Genomic DNA, 7,088 nt, shown 5'->3' on the forward strand with positions numbered 1-7,088 from the left:
CATCATCCGGCGGTAGCTACAGATTTTGAAATAAAGCCCGCACTGCTAAATTTGATGCCCAGGTTTAATGGCCTACCTGCTCAAGAGCCTATCAAGCACTTGAGAGATTTTCAGGCAGCCTGTTCTACTGTCAGGCGTGATGACACTAATGAAACTTTAATACTGCTGAAAGCTTTTCCGTTTTCTCTTGAGGGAAAAGCAAGAGAGTGGTACTACACTCAACCTCTAGTAAATGTATCCAACTGGGATACACTCAGAAAGGAGTTTCTGGAGAAATTCTTCCCATCTGAAGTCACTGATAAGCTAAGGAGGGATATCTCCACAATTGTTCAGGATGACAATGAGACTCTCTTTGAATACTGGGAGCGCTTCAATAATCTTCTGGAAGCATGCCCCCACCACATGATTGACAAGATCGTGCTACTCAGCTATATCACACAGGGTATGAGGCCCCAAGATAAGACCATACTGGAAAGTGCCAGCAATGGGTCTATGAAGAAGTACAAGACCACTGATGAAGCTTGCCAATTGATCAGTAATTTAGCTGAATCCACTAGGAACCACAAACAGAAGCAAGGCCGTTCAAAAACTATTGCAGAAGTATCTTCTAGCAGCGAGACTGCTGCTCTACGTAAAGGCATCTGTGAAATGACCAACTTGCTGAAGCAAATACAGTTGAATCAACAAGCTCAGCAAGCTCAACCTCCTCCACCACAGCAGAACCAACAACTAGTCCCACAAAGAATTTGCAGAATCTGTGCTGATTACAGCCATTACACTGATGAATGCCAAACGCGGCCGCGTCGCATGCGCCGCACAGCTCAACCTAAATTGCCAAATTATCTTATCTTTCTCTCCCCCAAATCCTAATTTTTCTTTTCCCTCCTTATTTTTTCCTTCCCCCTTCTATCTCACCTTTCACTCTCTATCTCTCTCACCACCATTAACAAGGTTTTACCTTCTTCTTCCTTCTTCTCTTTTCCATCATTCTTATTATATTATATACATTTTTATTTTTTTTCCCTCCTCTTTCTTTTCACTTTTGTATTTCATTTTCTTCTTTCCCTTTTTACATGGTGCTAGAAAATTTTTGAGTCATTACCCCTCATTATATGCTTGTGACTTGTTACAATTTATTTGACAATTATTATTATTTTTTTTAAGGGGATTGCTTGCATGTTCAATTTCCTACTTTTTATATCTTACTTACCATGCATGCCATGTGTTTGTGAAAAAGCCTATATTGCCCTATGCACTTTTCTACATTACTTTACTCTACTATTCAATGCTTGCTTTTCACAAATTCTCCTTATTATTTTATTAATTAAATTCAATTGTCAATACAAACGTGATGGTTTGTTATGAAGTAATGCTTGGTCTATGCTACTCATGCCCTTTGCCAGCATGTCAATAAACACCTTGCATTCACTTGTTTTTATCTGCACTAGCTATTTTCCATTAATGGCTTTTCATATGTACTCGAGAGCATGTGTTAATGTCATCTACATTTTGCTGTGCATCATTCACCCTCTTTTCCGTTTCCTTCCCTACTGTATGTCTCCTTAAATTTAATTTTCTTTCTCTTCCCTTCTTTCAGGATGGCCACCAAGAAAGGAAAGGAGAAAGCAACTTCCAAACCACCAGCAAGAAGAGGAACTAAAAGAGCATTAGTGGTAGAGCCTTCTTCAACCGCCGTCAAGCCCTCAACAAAAAGAGTTAAGCGGATAATAAAAGTTGATGATAAGGAGAAAGCCTTTCCAGCAAAGGACACTGCGCGATTTCCCAATCGCTACTGTGAGCAGATGTTCCCTATCATGGCAGAAAGGAATTATAACAATGAATACCTTCTTATCCTCCCGCCCAATATTGCCACCTTTGTTGAGCCCCAACTTGAGCGAAGATAATGGGGTTTCTTACGGAGACAGCCGAGGCAGGTCAATCTTTCTTGGGTAGTTGAGTTCTACTCCAACTTCTACATGCCGACCCTGCAGTCTGTTTATGTCCGGCAAAAGCAAGTCCCTATCACAGAAGAGGCCATTCAGCAAGCTCTGAATCTTCCCCCTATTCCAACAGGAATGGACGCTTTTCAAGAAGCCACTCTTCAGCGCCAGAGATACCAATTCGACTGGGACTCCGTTCTCAGAGTCATCGTATTACCTGGCAGCCGTTGGATCTACGGATACCACTGTACCCGCCCTAAGGGAATCTTGGCTTCAGCACTTACCTTGGAGGCTCGCGTATGGGCACAGATCATGTCCCATTACGTCTTTCCGAGCACTCATGAGTCCTCCTTCACTGCGGACATGGCTGTTCTACTATGGTGCATCCTTACAGACCAACCTCTGAATCTCTCAAGACATATCCAGAATGCTATGGAACACGTACAAATTGTGGGCAACTTACCTTTCCCCGCCCTGGTCTCAGATCTTGTCTCAGCAGCCGGAATCTCCTACAGAGTTGGGGACACCAAAGCCATGCTTCCATGGGATGATCAGTATGTCCTTAATGGGAAATACCTCAGACTCTCAGCAGCCACTACAAGCCTTCCTACTGCTCCAGTTGAAGATAATCCTTCTTCAATACTACAAGCATCTACAATTGAGAAATTGCTCCAGCAGATAATCGAACGGTTGGATCAGCAAGAACAGAAAGCAAAGATGAGAGAGCGCCGTAACGAGCGCCGATTCAAACACCTCAAGGAGCTACTCAAGGGACATTTCAGAGACTCAGACACCCCGGACTCCACTTTCTTTACCAGCACAGGGAGCCATGACGGCCCCGCCTGTGGAGATACTGCTACCAGCCCACCCCTGTTTCTGACAGATGGCACCGAGGACGGTGCAAAGCCTTAAGTGTGGGGAGGTCGGTCAGTACCTGACTTCCGGAGGTAAATTCTCTTCTTTGGCACCAATAATTAGGATATTTTAGTTAGATTTTCTTTCCTTTATAGAATAGAATAAATTGCATAGGTTAGGATAGTTGCATGCATGTTCTACTTGATTGAAAAGACAATAAGTTTCTTTTAAAAATCTATCTTTGGAACAAAATTTCACTAATTTTTCAAAATTTTTATGATAAATTTGCTTGAGTTGTATTTGGAACACGATATTTGAGTTAAAGAACACACAACCTGTGAAAGATTTGAGCCTTTATGAATGGTTACATTATTTAACCATAATTATTTCGTTCTTGTGTGTTTACTTCTCTATGATTGTAATCTATATTTTGTTTTATCTTATATGTCCAATAGTTATTATATTTGCGTGCTTGCACATGATTGAGGCCATTATTTGTTTAAACTCACTCATCCAAATTAAGCCTACCCTTTTCAATTACCTTTGTTAACCACTTTGAGCCTTTAATTCCCATTTGTTCGATATTTTACCACATTACTAACCTTAAGCCGAAAAACAATCGTATATCCCAAATTGAATCTTTAGTTAGCTTAAGACAAAATTGTGTGTGCTAGTTAAGTATGGGAAATTGTGGGAACAAAAGTTGTTAAGGGAATGTGTCATGAAAATTTAAAGGGAATTTGGATATCTACTCATGTGAAACTACAAGAATTAAAAATCTATGTGCATTGACAATCTTTATTTATAAAAAAAATTATATATATATATATATATATATATATATATATATATATATATATGAAAAATCAATAAATAAGGGGACAAAATTACCCCAATATTGAATTCAGAATTCGAAGATTAATGCACATATGATAGAACCAAAAATATAAGTTGATACATGAGTATGGATTGAAAAAGGGAATTCTGGGTAGCTAGGTATGAACTTCAAAGATGACATTAAGTGTATACAAGTCATATTAGAGCTTGGGTTAATTAAAGATTCAATTTATTAGCTCACTTGACCAAATATACACCCCTGCCTTTACCTTAGCCCCATTACAACCTTGAAAAGACCTCATGATGTTTGCATTGGTGTATTAACTATTGTTGATTGGTTAGGAGAAGAACAAAGGTTAGAAAGCATGATTAGAGATGGATAGAGTGACCACCCTATACACTAGAGATCAGAGCATACATACATTATCAGTGAGGGTTCAATACTTGAATTTTCAAGTTCCCTGCTTTCATGAGCTATCTTCTTGCACTTTTATCCATTTTATTGTATAATGATAGAATTAGTGGAATTTGATTTGTAATTGTTTTGAAGAGCTTATTTACTTTTGATCAAGTGGACAAGAATCATATAGTTGCATTTATTTATATGTATATAGGTTTGCATTGCATTTCATGAGTTTCTACATGTTCATACTTATTTCCTTATATCCTTCAATTAAGAATGAGGACATGCTAATGTTTAAGTGTGGGGAGGTTGATAAACCACTATTTTATGGTTTATATTGTGTTTAATTGTGTGGTTTTATCATGATCCTTACCCACTTGTTCATTAAATTAGCATGCATTTAGATTTCCTTCCTGAATTTATTACATGTTTGAAAACTGCTTCCTAGAGACTTTAATTATTTATTTTTAATTCTCCTTTATTCCATTCGATGCCGTGATCTGTGTGTTAAGTGTTTCAGACTTTATAGGGCATGAATGAGTTGGAGATTGGAAAGGAAGCTAGCAAAAATGGAAGAAACACAAGAATTTGAGGAGATAACCAGCGAGAAGTGACGCAGTCGCATGGCTCACGCGACCGCGCGAAGGAGAGCAAATCACAGTGACGCAGCCGCATGGCTCACGCGGCCGCGTGAATTGGAAAAGTTCTGGCGACGCGGTAGCGTGGACGACGCGAACGCGTGGCGAGGAAAAGCGCAAATAACGCGTCCGCATGGATGACGCGATCGCGTGACATGTGCGATCTGCATAATCTGCAGAATTCGTTGGGGGCGATTTTGGGCCCTATTTCGACCCAGTTTTCGGCCTGAAACAGCAGACTAGAGTCAGAGAACATGCAGAAACAAATAACACATTCATTCAGAGACAGTTTCAGATCTAGTTTTACTCTCTTAGGTTTTTCTCTCTAGGTTTTAGAATTTTAATTTTGAATTGGTCTTAGCATTGGAACATTGAGAAGAGTTATTTCCTCATCAAGACTTCATCATTCTAGTTTGTTTTCTTAACTTGGTTCCATTCTTCTATGTTCCTTGTTTTGTTCAATTTTGTTACTTGAATATTTTTATGATTAATTAATGCAAGGATTATTTCTTTTTAATTCAATTTCAATTCTAATAATCATTTCTTCTTTTAATTTCCTTTCATGTGTTATGGATTCTTTATTTACAATGCGTGAGTAGTTTCCTTACTTGATGGGGAGTTGATAAAAAGGAATTCTTGAGTTGGAAGGATTGAAAGAAAAATTTGTAATTGGGTTAAAAGTTGGATTGCTATCCTGTCACCAACGCCAATCCCTTTGAACTAAGTGGGTTGCAACTTGTGAACAGATCTGGCATTCCAGCTTGTTTGACTTTCCCTTACTTGGTAAATGATAACCAAACAGAACAACCATTAATTATAAATTAATCTTACATTCACTCCACCAATAATAGAAATTCCAACCAATCAACTCCCAGTCAAGGCTTTTATTCCTATTATTTAAATTTCCTCAATTTACATTCCAATTTACTTAGCTCAACTTCTTGGCACATCTGATTAATAAGGTAGCACACTTTTCTGCAACTCGTTGGGAGACGACCTGGGACTTAAAACTCCCAGTAATTTTTAATTTAATTCTCTGTGACATATTTCTAAATTGATAGGCAGATTTTCGGTGAGTTAAGAACTATACTTGCAACGTAACCATTTAATAATTTTTAATTCACCAGCTTCTACGTCTCATCAATGGTCCAATGACATTTTGACAACTCAGACAGACCATCATAGAATATACATATGATGCTCCATTCTGGAAGCATGTCAGAAGGACACCTTTTGATCAATTGCTTATATCTTTCCCAAGCTTCATAGAGGGACTCACCTTCCTTCTGTTTGAAGGTTTGGATTTCCACTCTAAGCTTGCTCATCTTTTGAGGTGGAAAGAATTTGGCTAGGAAAGCACTGACCTGCTTTTTCCAAGAGTTCAGGCTTTCCTTAGGTTGTGAATCCAACCATGTTCTAGCTTTGTCTCTTACAGCAAAAGAGAAAAGCATAAGCCTGTAGACCTCAGGATCAACTCCATTGGTCTTGACAGTGTCACAGATTTGCAAGAATTCAACTAAGAACTGATGAGGATCTTCCAATGAAAGTCTATGAAACTTGTAATTCTGTTGCATTAGAGAAACTAATTGAGGCTTAAACTCAAAGTTGTTTGCTCCAATGGCAGGAATTGAGATGCTTCTTCCATAGAAGTCAGAAGAGGGAGCAATGAAGTCACCAAGCATCTTCCTTGCATTGTTGGCATTGTTATTGGGTTCGGCCATGTCTCCTTCTTTTTCGAAAATTTCTATCAGGTCCTTTCCAGAGGGTTGTGCTTTAGCTTCTCTTAGTTTCCTCTTAAAGAGTCCTTTCAGGTTCAGGATCAGCTTCAATAAGAATGTCTTTATCCCTGTTTTTGCTCAAATGAAAAAGAAGAGAACAAAAAAGAAGAGGAATCCTGTATGTCACAGTATAGAGATTCCTTTATGTGAGTAGAAGAAGAGAAGAATAGAAGAAGGAGAAGAAAAAAAATTCGAACTGAAATTAAAATAAAAGGAAATATATTTTTTTATTTTAATTATTAGTTAGTATTCAAAATTATAAAAAGGAATAAAATAAAATTGAATTTTAAAACAATTAGTTAATTAAAAAGGAATTTTGAAAAAGTGGGGAGGAGTTTTCGAAAATTAGAGAGAGAAAATTAGTTAGGTAGTTTTGAAAAAGATATGATTGAAATAGTAAACTTTTAAAATCAAACAAAAAGTTAAGTGGTTAATTGAGAAAGATTTGAAAATCAATTTTGAAAAGATAAGAAGTTAGAAAAGATTTTGAAATTAAGTTTTTGAAAAAGATATGATTGAAAATCATTTTGAAAAAGATTTGAAAAGGAAATTTAAAAAGATTTGATTTTGAAATTAAAGTTGATTACTTCACTAACAAGAAACTAAAATATATGATTTTAAAATTTAAAGATTGAAA

The 7,088-nt window shown here is 37.3% G+C and overlaps 1 non-coding gene across 1 annotated transcript; it reads left to right on the forward strand.

The window, feature by feature from the left end:
• Positions 1 to 5,884: 5,884 nt before the first annotated feature.
• Positions 5,885 to 5,992, forward strand: LOC148571793 (small nucleolar RNA R71). Its single transcript, XR_015907833.1, has one exon. It is a non-coding gene; the product is annotated as a small nucleolar RNA R71 (small nucleolar RNA).
• The last annotated feature ends 1,096 nt before the right edge of the window (positions 5,993 to 7,088 follow it).

This window comes from Arachis ipaensis, chromosome B3 (genome assembly GCF_059453495.1).
Source record: "Arachis ipaensis isolate K30076 ecotype BB chromosome B3, ASM5945349v1, whole genome shotgun sequence".
In the NCBI taxonomy this organism is placed as follows: Eukaryota; Viridiplantae; Streptophyta; class Magnoliopsida; order Fabales; family Fabaceae; genus Arachis; species Arachis ipaensis.